This window comes from Oncorhynchus keta, chromosome 5, assembly GCF_023373465.1.
Source record: "Oncorhynchus keta strain PuntledgeMale-10-30-2019 chromosome 5, Oket_V2, whole genome shotgun sequence".
NCBI lineage: Eukaryota > Metazoa > Chordata > Actinopteri > Salmoniformes > Salmonidae > Oncorhynchus > Oncorhynchus keta.
In genome coordinates this window covers 1,423,111-1,446,497 of record NC_068425.1, presented here as the reverse complement: position 1 = coordinate 1,446,497, position 23,387 = coordinate 1,423,111, and the positions used below count along the sequence as shown (strand labels likewise).

Genomic DNA, 23,387 nt, shown 5'->3' with positions numbered 1-23,387 from the left:
CTATTTCGCAAACAATGCCTCCTTCACACACGCTGCCAAACATGCCCTCGTAAAACTGACTATCCTACCGATCCTCGACTTCGGCGATGTCATTTAAAACTGGATGCAGTCTATCACAGTGCCATCCGTTTTGTCAACAAAGCCCCATATACCACCCACCACTGCGACATGAATGCTCTTGTCGGCTGGCCCTCGCTACATATTCGTCACCAGACCCACTGGCTCCAGGTCATCTAAAACTCTTTGCTAGGTAATGTTCCACCTTATCTCAGCTCACTGGTCACCAAAACAACCACCACCCGTAGCATGTGCTCCAGCAGGTATATCACACTGGTCATCCCCAAAGCCAACATCTCCTTTGGCTGCCTTTCCTCCCAGTTGTCTGCTGCCAATGACTGGAACGAAGTGCAAAAATCGCTGAAGTTGGAGACTTATATCTCCCTTACTAACTTTAAGCATCAGCTATCTGAGCAGCTTACCAATCTCTGCATCTGTACACAGCCTATCTGTAAATAGCCCATCCAACTTTTTTTGCTCTTTTGCACACCAGTATCTCAACTTGCACATATATATATATATAACTTGTTCTCAACTAGCCTACCTGGTTAAATAAAGGTTCAATTTTAAAAAATACATTAAAAAATCTCTGCAAAATCGGCAGTGTATCAAATACTTGTTCTCCCCACTGTAGATTTAATGTATTTCGATTCCTTCGTCAGCATAGCCAGGATTAGTGTGTTTAGGAGAGTGAGGTGAGTTCAGCAGTTCTGCATTAACCAAATCAGCACTGTAGGACCTGCTATTTACAGATAATTTAATAATCATGTTTATAAAAGCACAGGTGTGCACGCTCAAGCACACACCCTAACGGGAGCCTGTGGGGGATTCTCTGTACTTGTACATACTCTGGGTCCTGTTTCAGTGGGTGGACGGCTGAGCGGACACCCCAGGGCCAGCTGGGGTCCTCGACAGTCCTGGGTCCTAGTTAGAGAGATCAGGCACATGCACGGGCTACCATGTCACGAGGAGGCCAGCCCAGCGGAACGTTACGTAACAGGACTTTATCCTGAGGGAGCAACCCCTGAGGGCCGGTCACAGCAAGAGAGAGAGATGGAGACAGAGAGATGGAGAGTTTTTTTTGTTGTTGTGTAGAACGTTTTGTGTTTTATATTTGTCACCTTTTATTATTTTATTTGTTAAGCACCTTGAAATGCATTTGTTGCAAGAAATGTGCTATAATAAATACAGTTTGATTTAATAGGGAGAGAGAGAGAGAGAGAGAGGTTCAGAGAGAGAGAGAGAGGCAGTCCTCATAATAAGTGTGGCTGGGCTGACTGAAGTGCTGCTTCAAACACAACCAGGCTGCCGAGGCTTCAAAGCACCTTAGATTCTCTCTGTAGGGGCCCACGGATGAGGAGAGAAATATTGACACTAAATTTACCATCAGTGATTGTAAATTGTGTGTGTGGACGTGTTTAACTATACTTGTGAATAGTAACAAGAATAGTAAACAAACAAAAACTTGACCAACTGGGGACATTTTGTTAGTCCCCACAAGGAAAAAGGCTATTTCTAGGGGGTTTAGGGTTAAGGTTAGAATTAGGGTTAGGATTAGGAATGAAAGGTTTATGGTTAGGGTTAAGGTAAGGTTTTGGGGTTAAGGTTAGGTTTGGGGCTCGGGTTAGGTTTAGGGTTAGGGAAAATAGGATTTTGAATGCGAATCAATTGCGTGTGTGTGAATGAGTAAATGAGAGAGTTAGTGAGTGATGTGATGCTCTTATGTCACGTGTAAGAGTGAGTTAATGGTCATGCACATGTACAGTACCAGTCAACAGTTTGGACACACCTACTCATTCAAGGGTTTTTCTTTATTTTTACTATTTTCTACATTGTAGAATAATAGTGTAGACATCAACACTATGAAATAACACATATGGAATCATGTAGTAACCAAAAAGTGTTATACAAATCAACAACAAACAAAAATATATATATTTGAGATTCTTGAAAGTAGCCACCCTTTGCCTTGATGCCCGCATTGCACACTCCTGGCATTCTCTCAACGGTCTTGAATTAGTTCCCACATATGCTAATTACTTGCTGGCTGCTTTTCCTTCACTCTGCCGTCCAACTCATATCAAACTATATCAATTGGGTTGAGGTCGGGTGATTGTGGAGGCCAGGTCATCTGATGCAGCACCATCACTCTCCTGCTCGGTCAAATAGCCCTTACACAGCCTGGAGGTGTGTTCTGGGTCATTGTCCTGTTGAAAAACAAATGACAGTCCCACTAAGCGCAAATCAGATGGGCTGGTGTATCGCTGCAGAATGTTGTGGTAGCCATGCTGGTTAACTGTGCCTTGAATTCTAAATAAACCACTGACAGTGTCACCAGCAAAGAACCCCCATACCATCACACCTCCTCCTCCATGCTTCACGCTAGGAACCACACAAACAGAGATCATCAGTTCACCTACTCTGCGTCTCATAAAGACACGGTGGTTGGAACCAAATTTCTCAAATTTGGACTCATCAGACCAAAGGACCGGTCTAATGTCCATTGCTCGTGTTTCTTGGCCCAATCAAGCCCCTGCTTCTTGTTGGTGTCCTTTAGTAGTGGTTTCTTTGCAGCAATTCAACCACAAAGGCCAGATTTACGCAGTCTCCTCTGAACAGTTGATGTTGAGATGTGTCGGTTACTTAAACTCTGTGAAAGCATTTATTTGGGATGAAATTTCTGAGAATAGTAATTCTAATGAACTTCTTCTCTGCAGCAGAGGTAACTCTGGCTCTTCCTTTCCTTTAGAGGTCTTCATGAGAGCCAGTTTCATCATAACGCTTGATTGTTTTTGCGACTGCACTTGAAAGGACGTTCAAAGTTCTTGAAATGTTCTGCATTGAAAGACCGTCATGTTTTAAAGTAATGATGGACTGTAATTTCTCTTTGCTTATTTGAGCTATTCTTGCCATAATATAGACTTAGTCTTTTACCAAATAGGGCTATCTTCTGTATACTATCCCTACCTTGTCACAACACAACTGATTGGCTCAAACGCATTATAAGAAGAAAATAAATTCCGCAAATTAGCAAGGCACACCTGTTAATTGAAATGCATTCCAGGTGACTACCTCATGAAGCTGGTTGAGAGAATGACAAAAGTATGCAAAGCTATCATCAAGGCAAAGGGTGGCTACTTTGAGGAATCTCAAATCTAAAAAATATTTTGATTTGTTTAAAAAATGTTGGTTAATTCATGATTTCATATGTGTTATTTCACTGTGTCTAATGTCTTCAAAATTATTCTACAATTTTGAAAAGAGTAAAAATAAAGAAAAACCCTTTAACGAGTAGGTGTGTCCTAACCTTTGACTGGTAGTGTGTGTGTGTGTGTGTGTGTGTGTGTGTGTGTGTGTGTGTGTGTGTGTGTGTGTGTGTGTGTGTGTGTGTGTGTGTGTGTGTTATCTGACCTCAATGAGAGTCAGCTCTGTAAAGTGGGTTATGGAATGGCAGGGTGGACCGGGGTAGAAAGTGTGCCATCAGGACAAACAGAGCCGAGCCGAGAGCAGGTCTGGTACTGCACACACAGCCTACGTTCCAAATGGTACCGTATTCCCTACATAGTGCAGTACTTATGACCAGAGCCCTATGGGCCCTGGTCAAAAGTAGTGTACTATATCGGGAGTAGGGTGCAATTTAGGACAAGGCAACACATCCCAGGAAGATATTTAAAGGGCTTCCGTCCTCCCCAATGCACCATGCAGGCTAAAATGGGCCAGGCAGGACCAAGCCCAGAAGACAGAGAGAGAGAGAGTCACACTACCCAACTCTTTTTATCAGGGCTTGCTGTTTCTAATGTATTGAGGACATATTATTTAGTAGAAAAGAATGATAAAAAAAGGTAATTTCTGAAACATATTTCAAGGTATGCTTTGAGAAAGTGGGAAGTGGGTGTTTCAGTAAAGGGAAGCCTTCTTTACATTTGATTTGATTTGATTTGATTTGATTTGATTTGATTTGATTTGATTCTTTACATGGTGTTTATAATTTAAAAGCCTACTTTTTTTTCAATCCATACAAGGGAGAACTTTCTCAAGGGATATTGTATTAATCATCAAGAGAAGTTTCCTTTCTGCAGACTGTTGACTTCCAAGAATCAAAGGACTTCTTATATATATATGGGGGGACTATTTTCCTTTTGATTGTTACACAGACTGACAAGTGAACTGGTAGAGATGGAATTCAGGCTTATGAGTGTTTTAACTATGCGTCGTTCCTCCAAAGGCCGCAGATGTATCATGTGTTTCCCAAAACACAAAGCATGTGTCGATACTGATTGGATAGAAAAAAAGGCAGTGCTCAGATCAGCTTTCTCCATTCAAATTTTACCTTAACATCAGAATTATTTCACAATACTGACAACGGATCAGCTCCTAGAGATATAACCTGTGGCTGCAAATATTGAGGTGGCTTAACCTAGCCTATTCAAATACTTACCCAATATTTCTGCACTAAATAACATATACTGTATGGTACATCATTGCGCTGATGTTACACATTGTGTAATATATTGAGGCAAACATTAGGCTCCAATGAGCTAAATATGGCTCAATTGATTGAACATGAAATTCATTTCAACATGATTTAAATATATAGGCCTTATTAGCCTATACTGTGGTCTATTTATATTTTAATGCATTCATCTCAGTTTTTTATTTGAAGCATCCTTTGCTTGTTTGTAACAATTGCAAAAACACTGGCAACGTTGTATTTAACTTTGTTTTAAAGTATACACACCCCTTGACTTTTTTGTAGTGTTACAGCCTGAATTTAAAATGGATTAAATTGAGATTTTGTGTCACTGGCCTACACACAATACCCCATAATGTCAAAGTGGAATTATGTATTCATACATTTTTACAAATGCTGAAATCTCTATTTCACCCATTTGTTATTATGGCAAGCCTAAATAAGTTCAGGAGTAACAATTTGCTTAACAAGTCACATAAGTTGCAATAATAGTATTTAACATCATTTTTGAATGACTACCTCATCTCTGGAACCCACGCATACAATTATCTGTAAGGTCCCTCAATCGAGCAGGGAATTTCCAACACAGATTCAACTATGAAGACCATGGAGGTTTTTCAATGCTTCGCAAAGAGGGGCACCAATTGGTAGATGGGTATAAAAAAAAAAAGCTGACATTGAATATCCCTTTGAGCATAGTGAAGTTATTAAGGACACTTTGATTAGTGTATCAATACACCCAGTCACTACAAAGATACAGGCGTCCTTCCTAAAGGAGAGGATGGAAACCGCTCAGGGATTTCACCCAGGCCAATGGTGACTTTAAAATGGTTACAGCGTTTAATGAATGTGATAGGAGAGAAAACAACAACAATACTAACATAAATGAGTGAAAAAGACAGAAGCATGTACAGAATAAAAACATTTAAAAACATGCATTCTGCTTGCAATAAGGCACGAAAGTAAAACCGCAAAGAAAATTGGCAAAGAAATGTCCTGAATACAAAGCGTGCAAATCCAACACAACACATCACTGTGTGCCACTCTTTATGTTTTCAAGCATGGTGGTGGCTGCATCGTGTTATGGGTATGCTCATGATTGTTTTCTGAAGGTAGTAAACTTCTTAATTCTATGTTTAGCAATATAAAGTGACGAGGAAGGGCAAAAAAGCATCTGATGACGCACTTAGCCTTTCTGATAAATAACAAGCATTTTCAAGTGCAGTAACAATGGTTTTGGGAAAAAGCTCAGAGATGTAACAATGCTCCTACGAAGGTTCTAACGATGAACTTAGCCTTAAGATGCTTTTGGGAAACCGTGCCCTGTTAAGATCTATCCTTATTTCATTGTCTTGCTGGTGGATCATTTGGATTTTTGCTTATCATTTTGGATTTCTTGCTTTTGGAACAAAGCATGTACTTTAATTGGAGGACAAAGACATTTAACATGATTTAGCATTTTCATTTGTGATTCAGAGGCTGATCCTATATATTTGAGTTGATTTTGGGGGTATTTTGTTTTGCTTAGAGTCCGTATGTCAGCTGATTCAATTGTGAATACTCATAATTGTTTTCATGATATTCGTGACTTACATTAATATTTCTATTCGCTGCATTGGGTTTACAGCTAGTTTACCGTTATAAAACACAATCATAAATACCTGTTACTAAATGGTTCCTAGTGGTGCAAAACACAGCAAATCTAGCATTTGTTAATGAGAGCAGTGCAATGGTTTGGGGTCACTCTGGGTCACTGTAGTGCTTCCGTGCTTCTGCCAAGGTAAAAGGCCAAAGTGGCAATCCCTGTCCCTGCACACACATACACACACAAGCAGCCCCTCCTCCACTGCGATGGATGATTTTGGGGACAGGTGTTTCTCCCAGGGCCTTAGCGTGTGTGACGTGTAGCGTGTTGCGTGTACTGTGTGGGGTGTGAACCTCCAGATGTATGGAAGACACTGTGTAGGACTTCTACAGTGTATCACAACACAGATGGGGCCATGTATATGCAATTTTCCTGGTATAACCTACCAATGTTGTGACAACATCACAGTATGCACCATAACCTTAATGCTTAATATTGCCAGCCCTCCCTATTTTTGACTTTACCTGTGGTCTACCTTGTGTGAGGCAAAATTAGGAATAACTGACTGCTACTGGCACCTGTACATGATCAGAGAGAAGGGGACAAGGATCCACAGCAGTGTAGAGGGACCAAGAAAGAGTGGTGACTGAAAAATAATAGAAAAGTGGCTACAGAGAATGAATGGAATAGTGGCAGTAGAGGATGAATGGAAAAGGGAGAGATCGAGAAAGAGAGTGCGTGTGATGGTACGGCAGGCCCTTGGCTGAATGGTCCCCTATCTGGAACATGGTCACCCATGGCTAACTGTAGGTTAACTAACTGTAGGTTAGTTGGGCCCATTCCATGGTTAGGCTGCCTCTGGCTAGGGAGCATATGCCCGCACTGGGCTACCAGGTGTCCATTTGGAAACCTTGTTAAGTTATTACTTAACAGCAACTCTTCTGTTTCATCACACGTTAGTTCACCACAGGCCCACATAGCAGTCCTTTTACCGTTAAAGCTATTGTGGAGAGTATTGTATTTGTGGAGAGTATTTTTTCTACATGCCATTATGCCTATTTACTTTTATGTGTCATGACATAGCAAACCTTACCATTATCTTTTAATAGGTCTTGTCTGATCTCCCCTAACATTTATTTCATGACCCAACACACACACACACCCTCACACACGGTACACACAAACATCGTACACACACACACTTGTGAGCGTCCGTCCCTCAGCAGCCCATTAGGTGATTAGGTAACATCAAGGCCTCCCACGCGGATGGCAGTAATGAAACACAAATTTGGATCTAGACGATCCGGACGCGCTGAGAGGCCGTCTCATTGGGTGTCTCACACTTACTCCATGTTCCAAACCCTACACCTCAGGTTTCAAACCCTACAACAGCCCCATTTTACCCCTCTGAATTGGGGCCTTAGAGGGGTGGGGGAGAGGTGGGAGGGGGTATCTAATATCCTTCCACAGATCAACCAACCGGACATTTGAGTTCTTTCAATTTCCAGCTTCATGCTGTTAGTTAGACCAGACAGGAAGCAGCTCCCAATGTGGGTGTCTAGCCTACAAAAGGTGGTAAAATTAAACAAATATTACAAACGGTCAGAGGACAAAGGTTGTGTTACCGATATGTGAGCTTAACAAGTGACACTGGCAGTGGCAAGTACAGTGTAGGATTGAATTCTCTCTAAAGTTACATTAGAGCAGACTAACAGGAAGGAAAGAGAAGGCTACGCTACCCTTTCTACACACCTGTGCCCCTGTTTCAACATCAGTAACTTGATAACTCATGGGAGACCAAACAGTGTGTACTCTGTACTATTTCCTGATAGCTTCGATGAGATGGTAGCTATTCCCTGGACAGCACATGGTATCCACAGAGAGAATAAGAATTACATCTGACGAGTGGAAGAGATGTGAGATGTGATGAAGCATGTAAGTCCCACACAAGTATGGACTGACTGTTAATGTCTCTGGCAGCACTATCGTTGATAGTGAGGATGATAAGTCGCCTGGCATCCAAACTGATTTAGGGCTAGATTCAATCCGTAAGTTTGTATCGCGATAAACCTTTTAAGGGAATTTCCGATTGAGCCGACCAATGCAGTGTTTACCATGAATGCAGTCTCTGCAAACGCAGGAAGGTTGCTTTTAAATTTCAATCCCGCTATAGGGTGGGTCTTCACTGTTTCACTGTTGTTTCACTTACAACAATAACATTAACGAAGTCAGAAGATCAGACAACCAGTGGGAGAATCACGTGAGCACAGGTGCCACGAGATGTTCCTCACTGAGACGTTACTAGCTGTCAAATCATTGCCTCCTTTGTCCTTGTTTTCTCAAAGAACATTAGAGGTGAGGATTCAAGGTCCCTCCCTAAGACCTCTTCTCCTATGAGCTTTGAGAGGAATTGAGGAAACAAGGACAGAGGAACCAAATGTAGCATATTCTTACAGAGTGGACTACTGTGGACCAGAGCCTTGACCAGAAACCTATGGCTCTGATGTCAAGAATGGCGCTACAGACGATAGCTGCCGTTTTACAGGCTCCTGACCAATTATGCTATTTTGTGTGTTTTTTTTATGCTGGTCTTAACTTTTTTGGTACAAAATGTGTCCGCCATCATTTCCTATGACCGTAAATGGCTTCTAGACATCAGAGCAGCGATCACTAACCTCGATTTGAATGAAGAGTTCTAATGAGTGGGAAGCTCTAAACATTCGGCTTACTTCAGGCCAGGCCCTAATTCCCGGGACTCGAAAGAGGAAGCGACGGCGAAAAAGAGGCATGTGAGGCGGTCTCCTAACCAGATTACGTTAGCGAACAAATAGACCACCATTGCTCACTGTTCTGTTGGCGAATGTGCAGTCACTGGATGAACTCTGCTTGAGACAATCCTATCAACTGGACTTGAGTCTTGACTGAACAAGAACAGGGATAATATATACATATCTTAAGGGATTCTCCATGCATTGTCTAGATCAGACAGCAACCTCAGGTGTGTTTCTTTGTTAACAGCAGCTGGTGGGCGATCTCTAATGTTAAGTAAGTTCCATGTTTTTGCTCGCCTCAGTTAGAAAAACTAATGATAAGCTACTGACCAAACTATTTACAAAGATAATTTTCATCTATATTTTTCATAGCTTGTCTATTTACCACCACAAACTGATGCTGGCACTAAGACCAGACTCAATGAGCTGTATAGGACCATAAGCAAACAAAAATGCACATCCAGAGGCGTCGCTGCTTGTGTGCAGGGAAAAAAATATTTTTATACCTCATTTTAACCAGCATGTCACCTGTGCAACTAAAAGGCAACAAAACTCTTGATCCCCTTTACTCCACACACAGAAATGCATACAGGGCTCTCCCTCGCCTTCCCTTTGGCAAATCTGACCACAACTATATCATCCTTTTTCCTGCTTACAAGCAAAAACTTAAAAAGGAAGTACCAGTGATGCGCTCAATATGGAAATGGTCCGATGAAGTGGATGCTACAGGACTGTTTCACTAGCACAGACTAGAATATGTTCCGGGATTCATTCAAAACAATGAGGAGTTCACCACATCAGTCAATGGCTTCATTAAGATGCGCATTGATGACGTCATCCCCACAGTGACCGTACATAGCACAACCAGAAACCATGGATTACAGGCAACATCCGAGCTAAAGGCTAGAGCTGCCGCTTTCAATGAGCAGGACACTAATCCGGATACTTATAAGAAATCTGGCTACGACCTCCTACGAGCCATCAAACCGGCAAAACATCAATAGAAGACCAAGATTGAGTTCTACTGATGCTTGTTGGATGTTGCAGGGTTTGCAAACTATTAGGGATTACAAAGGGAAAGACGAGCTAAGTGCCTTAAATACTCACTTCGAGGCATGAGAGCACCAACTCTGTGTGATCTGTGTGATCTCACTCTCCGTAGCTGGTGTAAGACCTTTAAACAGGCTAACATTCGCAAGGCCGCAGGGCCAGATGGATTACCAGGATGCGTACTCAGAGCATGCAGTGATCAGATGGCAAGTGTTTTCACTGACATTGTCAACCTCTCCCTGACCCTGTCTGTAATACCAATACCAAGGTATTACAGACCACCATCGTCCCTGTGCCCAAGAACAACATGTTAACCTGAATATCACCGACCCGTAGCACTCCCATCTGTAGCCATGAAATGCTTTGAAAGGCTGGTCATGGCTCGCTTTGAAAGGCTGGTCATGGCTCACAACACCATCATCCCAGACACCCTGGACTCACTCCAATTTGCATACAGCCCCAACAGATCCACAGACGATGCAATCTGTGCACTCCACATTGCCCTTTCCCACCTGGACAAAAGAAACACCTACGTGAGAATGCTGTTCATTGACTTCAGTTCATCGTTCAACAGCATAGTGCAACTGGATCCTGGATTTTCTGACATGCCACCCCCAAGTGGTGAGGGTATGCAACAAAACATCTGCCACACTGATCCTCAACACAGGGCCCCTCAGGGGTGCATGCTTAGTCACCTCCTGTACTCCCTGTTAACCAACGACTGTGTGGCAAAGCACGACGCCAACACCACCATTAAGTTTGCCAAAGACACAACGGTGGTAAGCCTGATCACCGACGATGATGAGACAACAACCACTCCCTCAACGTCAGAAAGACAAAGGAGCTGATCGAGGACTACAGGAAATGGTGGACCAAGCACACCCCTACTCACATTGTGGGGCTGTAGTGGAGCAGGTCGAGAGCTTCAAGTTAATTGGTGTCCACATCGCTAAGGACCTATCATGGTCTAAACACACCAACACAGTTGTGAAGAGGGTGCAACAACTCCTCTTTCCCCTCAGGAGGCTGAAAATATTTGGCATGTGCCCTCAGATCTTCCAAAAGTTGTACAGCTGCACAATTGAGAGCATCTTGACTGGTTGCATCACCTTGGCATCCGACTGTAAGGCGCTACAGATGTAGGACATCACTGCCATCCAGGACTTCTGTATCAGACAGTGTCAGTCAAAGGCCCTCCACCCAAGTCATAGATTGTTCTCTAGGCTACCACACGATACTGGAGCGCCAAGTCTGAGACAAAAAGGCTCCTGAACCTCTTCTACCCTCAAGCCATAAGACTGCAGAAACAGTTAATCAAATGGCTACCCTGACTATTAGCATTGACACTTTTTTGTTGCACTGACTCTCTTGCACTGGCTCCATGAACACTCACTGGACTGTACCCACACACTCAGAAATACTACACTGACATACACACACACACTTACACACACACGCTCACACACACATGAATATTGTGGCCACACGCATACTTTTAAACTCTTCACATGCACTGCTGTTACTCTGTTATTATCTATCTTGATTGCCTAGTCACTTTTACCCCTACCTACATGCATGCCGAACACAAATTTAAATGCAACATTTAACAATTTCTCAGATTTTACTGAATTACAGTTCATATAAGGAAATCAGTCAATCGAAATAAATACATTATGCTCTAATCTATGGATCTCACTTGACTACGAATACAGATATGCATCTGTTGGTCACAGATACAAAAATAAAAGTCTGTGGATCAGAAAACCAGTCAGTATCTGGTGTGACCACCGTTTTCCTGCAGAGCGACACATCTCCTTCACATAGAGTTGATCAGGCTGTTGATTGTGGCCTGTGGAATGTTGTCCCACTCCTCTTCAATGGCTTTGTGAAGTTGCTGGATATTAGAAGGAACTGGAACAAACTCTCGTACACGTCAATCCAGAGCATCCCAAACATGCTCAATGGGTGACATGTCTGGTAAGTTTGCAGGCCATTGAAGAAGTGGAACATTTTCAACTTGCAGTAATTGTGTACAGATCCTTGCGACATGGGGCCGTGCGTTATCATGCTGAAACATGAGGTGATGGTGGCAGATGAATGGCATGACAATGGGCCTCATAATCTCATCATGATATCGCTAGCATCGATAAGATGCAATTGCGTACAACAAAATCTTTTACAACGACGTTGGAGGCTGCTTATGGTAGAGAAATTTACTAATTCCCTTTCATTTTTTTACTCTTCATTTGTTGGGAAAGAACTTGTAAATAAGCATTTCACGGTAAAGTCTCCACCTGTTGTATTCGTGACAAATACAATTTGATTTGTATGGCTTCAGTTCAGATAGATTTTTGTACATTTTAATGTTGCAATAATAGGATCTAGGCCGAGCGTTTGAGCGAGCGAGAGAACATAATTTTGATGGCAAACCCTGATACCAATGAATCGACTGTCTCGCAGAGAAATAGAACAGCTAATTTTCAGCCACTCGTGAGTCTCATTTGAATTTCCTGGTGCATCAGGAAATTGTGTATTTATTCCTTGTGTCTTTCTATAGTTTTTCTATTTTTCTCCCTGCATTGTTGGGAAGAGGACATAACTAAGCATTTCACTCTTAGTAAACCTGTTGTTTACGAAGCATTTGACATATAAAATGTCATTTGATCTTATGGGCCCTGGTCAAAATAATGCACTACATATGAAATAGGGTGCCATTTAGGAAGCATCCAGTGTCCTACTTTTCCCAGCAGCGTAGGTGTACCCCGTCCTAGCAACAATCTGAGGATGACCTAGGCACCACTGAGTGATGAGGACCATATATTGAGCTCTGAGGACAAGCATGCCTTGCTGAGTGGCATATGCTCTCTTAGTGTAACCACCAAATCACCTTCACTAGTCTAACCCTGCACAGTGAAGGGAGGGGGAGCACAAGTGGGTTTTCTGTGTGTGTGCATGTGTGTTTGTGTATGTGTGTTAATGACTAAGACAAATCTGTGCCCCCACTAAAACCGTATTTCCAATTTCGGAAAACACCTATGTCTCAAATCTCAAAACATGCTTGATGGTTTATCATCCATGATGCGCATTTCATAAATGCTCTACATTCGCCAGTGAATTCGTAAATGTAATAGCATTGCCAATTCTTGTGATTTCAATATTACAATTCACTTGACTCTCATAATGTTAGCTGACACAAGAATTGTAATTGCAATGCTGTTTACTGCCACACTTTTTCAGGTCCAATATTTGTACGTGAAACCTTACTGTATTCTAGCTGGTGTTGTGCTCTCCAGCATTTCAACTCACTCTTATGTAAGGGGTGGTTGTGTAACAATTGTGGATACATTTTTATTTGGGATATAGCCTCACCTCCCAAACACTCCCCAATGAGCCAGAAAGGTCAGATCATCCACAGGGATTGCCCGGACAGGGGGTGAAGAGGAAGGCGGTGGGGGCGGACAGAGGACACGGGGGGTTGGCACACACCCATGCACACGCACACACTTACAGACACTCACTCACTCTCATACAGCACTGAGAATTATGGCGCAACCCCTCTTGTTTGATTACTGTAAGAATTAAAAGGACAAGACTACACCACCTTAACCCCGAGACAGTTTTCAAGGTGGCGGTGTAACACAGACGCATATACGCACGCACAGGCATGCACACATACGCATGCACACTCACTCACACAAACAAACATCAGCAATCTATGTAAGTTAAGACTGGCAACAAGAAATCAACCAACACATTCATGACTACACCAACAGGTAGTGCAGGTAATGGATTGTGTGTGTATGTGTGTATTTTATGTGTGTAAACTTGTGTATGTTTTGAACTCTGCAATATTATAATTAATATGTTTATGTATGGTGTCAAGGTTGTTGAAAATGTGTGTTACTTAATGTGTGTTCAGTTGTTTGTGTGTACACTGAGCATCAGGCTGCATCTCAGTGCCAACGCAGTTCTTCGGGAACGGACAAGCGCATAGTCTAAAAATGCCAACTACAGTGACACAGACGGAAAGAGGGAGGTAGAGAGAGAGAGAGAGAGAGAGGGGGCAGTGATCAACAGTGAGTGAGCGAGAGATAGAACTGCAGCAGACCTGGATCAGATAGCAGAGATAGAGAGAAAGAGCGAGAGACAGAGAAAGAAGAGAGGGTGACTGTGTGGATTGGACAAGGTTGGGGGAAACGTTGATTTAAACAAGTGGACCCCTCCAGAGAGAGAGAGAGAGGGAGAGAGAGATCCCCAAAGATCATTCAGACCGGAATATCATGCTTCATTTCCCAGAAAATTGTTACCTAGAAATGTTACCTTTGGGGGTTCTGGTCATTTGCGAAGGGCTAATTTCCTTCCCAATTTTCCCATCTATCTATTTCTGAAAACGAGAGCACCTATCGAGTGCGTCTTGCTGGAACAGGTGGTGTGTTGTGCAGCGGTACGGTCCCTGTCCTGTCACTGCGTTGTGTTGTGCAGACACTTTTCCTGAACGGAGAAAGAGACTATTGACGACCAGGACCAATCGAGATGAAGAAGCTCAGCGGGTTTTTCCGGTTCTGCCTCACTCGGATGGAGTGGTTCTACCCATAAAGGATCTGAAGAGAATTAGCCAGAACCCAGCAGAGAACATGCTACAGTTTGGCTAAAGAACCTTAGCGAGCAGAAGGGGAACTGGAAAACCTCTGTGGAAATCTCTGTACCTCTGTTCTAGAACAGTTGGAGAAAGGGAACTTTAACTTGAACAAATAGGGATCATCACATCACAAGGTAAGCAGCTGGACTATCACACCTGTGAAGGAATGAATTCACCACCTCTTTCTTCAACAGCTGTCTAGTGCAGATTCATTACCCTGAAAATCTGACAACTGACATTTTGTATGTAGCCTACATTCTCTGTTAAAATAACAGTTGTTCTACAGAAATACACATTTATAATCATACATATTGTTTTGAGGGCCGGAAAGGGTCAGAGAGGAGTCTAAGAGAACGTTATGGATATTAATATCTCTGGTATGGTTCGCCGCTGGCATCCTAGAAACTGTATTGAGCAGCTACGGTGTGAAACACACCAGCTGGCACAGATGACGTTTTCTACCTGCTCCCAACCTGCTGTACATCTGGGACATAACGAATTGAACCTGGGGCAACATGTTAATGCTTAAGCTGTTCTAAAACTGAACCTGCATGGGTCTAATGGGAACACACTGATGAGACCGTTGAGGAATAGATAGCTTGAATTCATACTCAAATATAGGTACCGTTATCTAGGCTATTAGTAAAGAGAGTCATTTTCCTCTCACTAAACAGTCCAGACAATTGCACCAGGAATCAATGTTTCAAAGTCAATCATTATCTAGCTAAGTAAATATATATATTTGACCTTTATTTAACTAGGCAAGTCAGTTAAGAACAAATTCTTATTTTCAATGACGGCCTAGGAACAGTGGGTTAACTGCTTTGTTCAGGGACAGAACGAGAGATTTTTACCTTGTCAGCTCAGGGATTCGATCTTGCAACCTTTCAGTTACTAGTCCAACACTCTAACAACTAGGCTACCTGCCGTTCGATATATATATCAATTGAACATTATATCAATTGAACATTTTCAAAAGAATAATTTCTCAGGAACAACATTATTGAATAGTTCACGGTTTTGGATATGTATTTATATATTTTACATTTTTTATACATATATATATTTAATTTTACCCCCTTTTTCTCCCCAATTTCGTGGTATCCAATTGTATCCAATCTTGTCTCATCGCTACAACTCCCGTACAGGCTTGGGAGAGACAAAGGTCAAGAGCTTTGCGTCCTCTGAAACACAACCCAACCAAGCTGCACTGCTTCTTAACACAGCGCGCATCCAACCCGGAAGCCAGCCGCACCAATGTGTCGGAGGAAACACCATGCACCTAGCGACCTGGTCAGCATGCATTGCGCCCGGCCCGCCACAGGAGTCGCTAGTGCACGATGAGACAAGGATATCCCTACCAGCCAAACCCTCCCTAACCCGGACGACGCTAGGCCAATTGTGCGTCGCCCCATGGAACTTCCGGTCGCATCTGGCTGCGACAGAGCCTGGGTTCAACCCCAGAGTCTCTGGTGGCACAGCTAGCACTGTGATGAAGTACCTTAGACCACTGCGCCACCCGGGAGGCCCCTACATATATATATTCATTTATTTTAAACATAGGGGATGGATCAGCTTTAATATTACAGATAGATTGTTGCTTCCTAATTGTCTGCATAATTTCCAATCCCCCATATCTTTTGGGGTACAGTTTTTTTATATTTTTATATATATATATATATATACATAGTGTACATACACATACCCACATACATATAGGTGAGATGGAAGGTGTGCATGAATGGACTTTGGAATGCCAACTGCCAGAATAGCTAGTAAAGTTTTTCAATGGGATCTACCCATAGTGGGAGCCTGGGCAACTGAAATGTCTGACCTTTTTCAACAGTCTGACTGTGAATATCTGTATGAAAACCGAATTAAGGGAAACATAGATGTGATTACAAAACAACTGTTGATGCAATATGAAATAAAATGGGTGGAGGGGATTAATTATAAACCCAAATTGAGAGCCTTTTGTTTGATTAAGGGTGAATTCGTGTGTGAGAGATATATTATATATAACCTACCTAGCAAGAGATCGCTATGTGCACAGGTAAGATTAGGGATGTTGTCTCTCTGCGTATTAAAACAGGTGAGTTCAGGGATATTGCCTCTGCGTATTGAAACAGGTCAGTATTGTGGTGAAATGAAAGAGGAAAGGACATAACGAATTAATGAAATAGTATGCGCAAAACACTAGTCTCAACGTCAACAGTGAAGCGGCGACTCCGGGGCGCTGGCTTTCTAGGCAAAGTTGCAAAGAAAAAGCCATATGTCAGACTGACCAATAAGAAGAAAAGATTAAGATGGGCAAAAGAACACAGACACTGGACAGAGGAACTCTGCCTAGAAGAGCTTGTTTATGTGCCAATTAATCCCATAGGTATGGGTTGCCAATTGGCGATTTGACACCAAAATAAAATGTCATTCGTCATTCTTTCATTCATATATATATAAACATTCATACATATACACCTATATGTACATACCCACATATATATACATATATACACATACAGTTTTTTTTACAATATACCTTCCTTTATTATTCCCCACAAACCCTACCACCGCTCCCCCAATTGGGGTAAACTAATAAACAATAACACTTAGGCTTCTGCTTTCAGCTTATACATATTATACACATTTTACAGACACAATTTATTTTACAATAGATATATCTTGTTTGTTTTTAGTCCTGGCCTTCCTCTGTTTCTGATGTCCATCCACTTTGATTTCTATTTTCCATACATTTGTAGCTGTGCTATTTCACAAAAATTATGAACCTATATACACTTGAGATGGGCTCGGTGATGGTGCAACTGCTGAGCATCTGAGTGTATGGTTGTTTGTGAGGGAAAGGGGTTGAGTGTATATGAGTGTCTGAGTGTTTGTGTGGGTGTGTCAGTGTGTATGTTAGATGTTAGGGACATTATAGGATGAATCACAAAAATAATAATTGCTTTCTAAATGTAATTTTTGTAATACTGGTAAGAGTTAACAAACCTTTACATAAACTGCCTAGATTACTACAAATATGAATAGCTAATGGAAATGAAGAGAAACAGGATTTTTTTAAATACATTTATTTTTTAATAGTTATATATAATACAAATGGAGGTGAGGGCAATGGAAATGCTTTTGGCGGTTGATCTGCTTCTGTTCTGTGGGTGGCACTGTGTGGTCTTTCGAAGGATGGTCACGGTCTCTCCAGGGCCATGGGATCCGGGGGGTTGAGGGTGGTCTGTCGGTCATTGGGATGACAACCCAACTCGGGATGACGAGGGGTTTTAGCGGGTGGAATAGTGGGGACCAATTGGAGGTTTACTTAGTAGCAATACAAATATCATGGTACAGCTATATAGACACTCAATCATCATGTTACTTTTTAATGGTATGTTTACAAACATATATTATGATAAATAGAATTGAAACTTGTGTCTCATTATGGTAATTGGTGAAATAAGTATAGCCAGTTATAATTGTAATGGCTTAGCAGATAATAAGAAAAGAACATCAGTATTTACCTGGATAAAATAGAAGGAATATAGTATCTATTGTTTACAGGAAACTCATTCAGCAATTTTAGATTAAGTTTTGTGGGGGAAAAAAGGACTGGTGTAAAGAAATTCAAAAGGGGTGATGATCTTAATCAACAGTAATTTTGATCCAAATGTGCAAATTGTCCAAACAGATCCTCAAGGTAGATGGATGATTTTAAATATGTTATTGGACCATAAACAGACATGGCTTATTAACCTATACGGTCTAAATAATAATGAGCCATGCTTCTTTGAAAATGTATCAACCCTACAAGCAACACAAGGCTCCATTATTTTGGTGGGAGATTATAATACGGTTTTAGATACCTTTATGAACTGTGAAGGAAATCACACTACAAACTATCACTGTCAGGCATTTAAGGAAATCATGAATGTCATGGATATATTGGAATTAGTGGATATATGGACGCTTAAATACCCTGACCTAGTGAGATATACATGGAGGAGGCTTAAACAAGCTAGTCATCTTGATGACTTTCTTATGTCGTTCCTTTCTGGCACCAAAAGTTTTAAAAGTATTGATTGGAGACAGAATGCGGTCGGACCATCACATAATTGGCATACATATTACTCTTCCAGAATTTCCACGTCGGCGAGAACATTGGAAATTGAATCAAAACCTACTGGATGATAACTTGTTTTTAACTAGGACAGAGGCTACTATAGAGTCTCAGAGTAAGTAGAGGAAAAACAAAAATTAATGGAGGAACTTATTCAACAAAGATACAGTGTAATATATTATGAAAAATAAAGCGAACTGGATGGAATATGGGGGAAAATGCACCAAATTCTTTTTCAATCTTCCCGGGGAAGGACTGCCCGTTCCATGATCTCGCCATCACGGTTGACAACTCCATTGTGTCCTCCTCCCAGAGCGCTAAGAACCTTGGCGTGATCCTGGACAACACCCTGTCGTTCTCAACTAACATCAAGGCGGTGTCCCGTTCCTGTATGTTCATGCTCTACAACATCCGCAGAGTACGACCCTGCCTCACACAGGAAGCGGCGCAGGTCCTAATCCAGGCACTTGTCATCTTCCGTCTTGATTACTGCAACTCGCTGTTGGCTGGGCTCCCTGCCTGTGCCATTAAACCCCTACAACTCATCCAGAACGCCGCAGCCCGTCTGGTGTTCAACCTTCCCAAGTTCTCTCACGTCACCCCGCTCCTCCGCTCTCTCCACTGGCTTCCAGTTGAAGCTCGCATCCGCTACAAGACCATGGTGCTTGCCTACGGAGCTGTGAGGGGAACGGCACCTCAGTACCTCCAGGCTCTGATCAGGCCCTACACCCAAACAAGGGCACTGCGTTCATCCACCTCTGGCCTGCTCGCCTCCCTACCACTGAGGAAGTACAGTTCCCGCTCAGCCCAGTCAAAACTGTTCGCTGCTCTGGCCCCCAATGGTGGAACAAACTCCCTCACGACGCCAGGACAGCGGAGTCAATCACCACCTTCCGGAGACACCTGAAACCCCACCTCTTCAAGGAATACCTAGGATAGGGTAAGTAATCCTTCTCACCCCCCCCCCCTAAAAAGATTTAGATGCACTATTGTAAAGTGGCTGTTCCACTGGATGTCATAAGGTGTATGCACCAATTTGTAAGTCGCTCTGGATAAGAGCGTCTGCTAAATGACTTAAATGTAATGTAAATGTAATAAAAATGCCACCAATTTTATTTTTTACTGAAACTTCTTCCAAATGATGGAGTCACTCATGATTCACTGAACAATATTTTGAAAGAGAAAGTAAAGTACTTTTCGTTTCAGTCTCCTCCATCTCCACTAACCGAAGCTAATTGTATGGATTTGATTTATATTAATAATGTCAAATTAACATCTGTACAGAAAGACTCATGTGAAGGCCAAATTACAGAGGAGGAACTTCTTGATGCAATTAATGCCTTTATGTCTGGGAAAACTCCAGGGCTGGATGGCATACCAGTGGAGGTACACCAAACTTTGTTTGATATACTCAGAGGACCATTATTAGCATGTTTTAACCAATCCTATATAAATGGCAGATCCAAACTTTTTGAGTAAATAACATTTACATTTACATTTACAATACATACTTTTTTTTGTTTAGCTCGTTGAAAGATGAATAATCAAAATAAAGTTGATGTATCATGCATTTTTTTTCCCACTATTTTTATTTATTTACATTTTACCTTTATTTTACTAGGCAAGTCAGTTAAGAACAAATTCCTATTTTCAATGACGGCCTAGGAACAGTGGGTTAACTGCCTTTTCAGGGACAGAACGACAGATTTGTACCTTGTCAGCTCGGGGATTCAAACTTGCAACCTTTACGGTTACTAGTCCAACGCTCAAACCACGAGGCTACCCTTACCGCCCCGCAGAATGACAGCCTACTCACTTGGTATTATGGTATTATGGATATTTTACAATATACAATGTTTCTTTGCCAAATATTCTTATTAATATAATAATATAATAATATAATATAATAATATATGCCATTTAGCAGACGCTTTTATCCAAAGCGACTTACAGTCATGTGTGCATACATTCTACGTATGGGTGGTCCCGGGGATCGAACCCACTACCCTGGCGTTACAAGCGCCATGCTCTACCAACTGAGCTACAGAAGGACTCACTCACAACTATTTTGTTTGATCACTGAAATAAGCAAATGGTTGTTAGTTACATCAGAAGTTGAAATGAGTACCTGAAAATGCCATGTACCAGTACTATGTGTCCTGTAATACACACGTGTTCAGGTCCAATCATATTGTGGCTCCTGAGTGGCGCAGAGGAATAAGGCACTGCATCTCACTGCTAGAGGTGTCACCACAGACTCTGGTTTGAGGCTGTTCCAGGCTGTATCACAACTGACTGTGATTGGGAGTCCTATTGAGCGTTGCACAATTACCCCAATGTTGTCCGGGGAAGGGTTTGGCTGGGGTAGGCCATCCTTGTAAATAAGAATTTATTCTTAGTTGACCTTGTTAAATAAAGGTTAAATAAAAAATATATAAGCCTTTCTCTATTCCTAGGTGTCAGCTGGTCTGAATGGGGATTCAGTTCAAATGAATGGATCAACAGAAACAGCCATGCTTACATTTAGTCATTTATTGTACTTTGTATTTTTAGTTGATCATCTGGTAAAAAGAAATGTGTGATTACTGAATCACTGTATAGCTTGATCAACAAGGTGGTTTATTTGGAGTCTATCTGATTCAGGGCAAAACTTACCCCATGAGCTGTTCTAATTGTCTTTCATTTACAGTGGCAGTTGCAATATCAATCAAATGACTGTACATAATGATTTCTACATCGAATAGACAAGTATTTACTTGACAGATTTTTCAGATACAAATGTAAGTGGAATTCATTTTACATACAGCATCCAAATATTTCTGAGACCTTCACAGAATTTAAAATCATTGTAAAAATGTCTGTGTCTGTTTCATACAATTAACATTTAATGAGTGTGCCACTTCATATTTCACCATGTTTAATAGAACGTGTACAGTACGTGTACTTTTTGGACAGTTGTTTGGACAGTTAAATTAGTGTGTGTTCTGTTGCTGTCTGTCATCACCACCACCATCCGACACCATACCAAGACCAGCTCTGTGCTCTCTTTCCCTCTTAGTTTACAGCAATAGCAGGACACACATGTAAACCCCCTTCCACCTCTCCCTCCCGTTTCACAGTTTGTTTCTGCCCCCAAACCTGCCAGCTTCCAACACCAGCTGGCTGTATCGGAGTCACAAGCGCCTTCCTAACGAATCAATCAGGTTTCGGTGCACGGCGGTGGGAAACCCAATTATGTAGACGATGATGCTTCCAAGCTATGAACTACGTGCAAAGAGCATCTGGCTAGTGGTGGGGTGTGATGACAAATAGCACCCTATTTCCTAAAGTAGTGCACTAAATAGGGAATAGGATGCCATTTGTGTTGACAAAGCATAACGAGTGTCTCATCACTTATCAATCTTACTTTGGAAGAGATAGTACCTTCAGAAAGTATTGACGCCCCTTTACATTTTTTTACATTTTGTTGTGTTACAAAATGGGATGAAATGGATTAAAACTAATAAAAAGTCATTTTTGTTAGCGACCTACACAAAATAATGTCCAAGTAGAAGAACAATTTTAACATTTGTAAAACAATTAAGAAAATTAAAACCGTAATATATCTTAATTTGATAACTATTCAACACCCTGAGTCAATACATGTTTGGCAGCGATTACAGCTGTGAGTCTTTCTGGGTAAGTCTAAGAGTGTTGCACACTTGGATTCCATAATATTTGGACCCTATTCGGTCCCGCTTTAAATTATGTTTAGCTTATAAAAGTGATGTAAAATCCAGAAAATTATGTCATGGCTTTAGAAGCTTCTGCTTGACTAATTGACTAATTTAAGTCAATTGGAGGTGTCCCTGAATATGTACTTTAAGGCCTACCTTCAAACTCAGTGCCTCGTTGCTAGACATCATGGGAAAATCAAAAGAAATCAGCAAAGACATCAGAAAAAACATTGCAGACCTCCACAAAGTCTGCTTCATCCTTGGGAGCAATTTCCAAACGCCTGAAGGAACCACGTTCATCTGTACAAACAATAGTACCCAAGTATAAACACCATGGGGCCACGCAGCCGTCATACCGCTCAGCAAGGAGACGCGTTCTGTCTCCAAGAGATGAACATACTTTGGTGCTCAAAGTGCATTTCAATCCCAGAACAACAGCAAAGGACCCTTTGAAGGTGTTGGAGGAAACAGGTACAAAAGCATCTATATCCATAGTAAAACAAGTCCTATATCGACGTAACCTGAAAGGCTGCTCAGCAAGGAAGCCACTGCTTCAAAACTGCCATAAAAAAAGCCAGACTACGGTTTGCAAATGCACATGGGGACAAAGATCGTACTTTTTGGAGAAATGCCCTCTGGTCTGATGAGACAAAAATACAGCTGTTTGGTCATAATGACCATCGTTATGTTTGGAGGAAAAAGGGGGAGGCTTACAAGCCGAAGAACACCATCCTAACTGTGAAGCACGGGGGTGGCAGCATCATGTTGTGGGGGTGCTTTGCTGCAGGAGGGACTGGTGCACTTCACAAAATAGATGGCATCACGAGGAGGAGAATTATGTGGATATATTGAGGCAACATCTCAAGACATCGGTCAGGCAGTTAATGCTTGGTCGCAAATGGATCTTCCAAATGGACAATAACCCCAATCATACTTCCAAAGTTGTGGCAAAATGGCTTAAGGACAACAAAGTCAAGG

The 23,387-nt window shown here is 41.8% G+C and overlaps 1 protein-coding gene across 1 annotated transcript in view; it reads left to right on the top strand.

Annotated features, from left to right (window-relative positions):
- The first annotated feature begins 14,001 nt into the window (after positions 1-14,001).
- LOC118384248 (ATP-sensitive inward rectifier potassium channel 12-like) overlaps positions 14,002-23,387 on the top strand; it is a 51,768-nt gene continuing 42,382 nt past the window's right edge. Inside the window, exon 1 of the mRNA XM_035770609.2 lies at positions 14,002-14,707. The gene's annotated coding sequence lies outside the window, so the exon portion shown is untranslated. The remainder of the gene's footprint in view (positions 14,708-23,387) is intronic.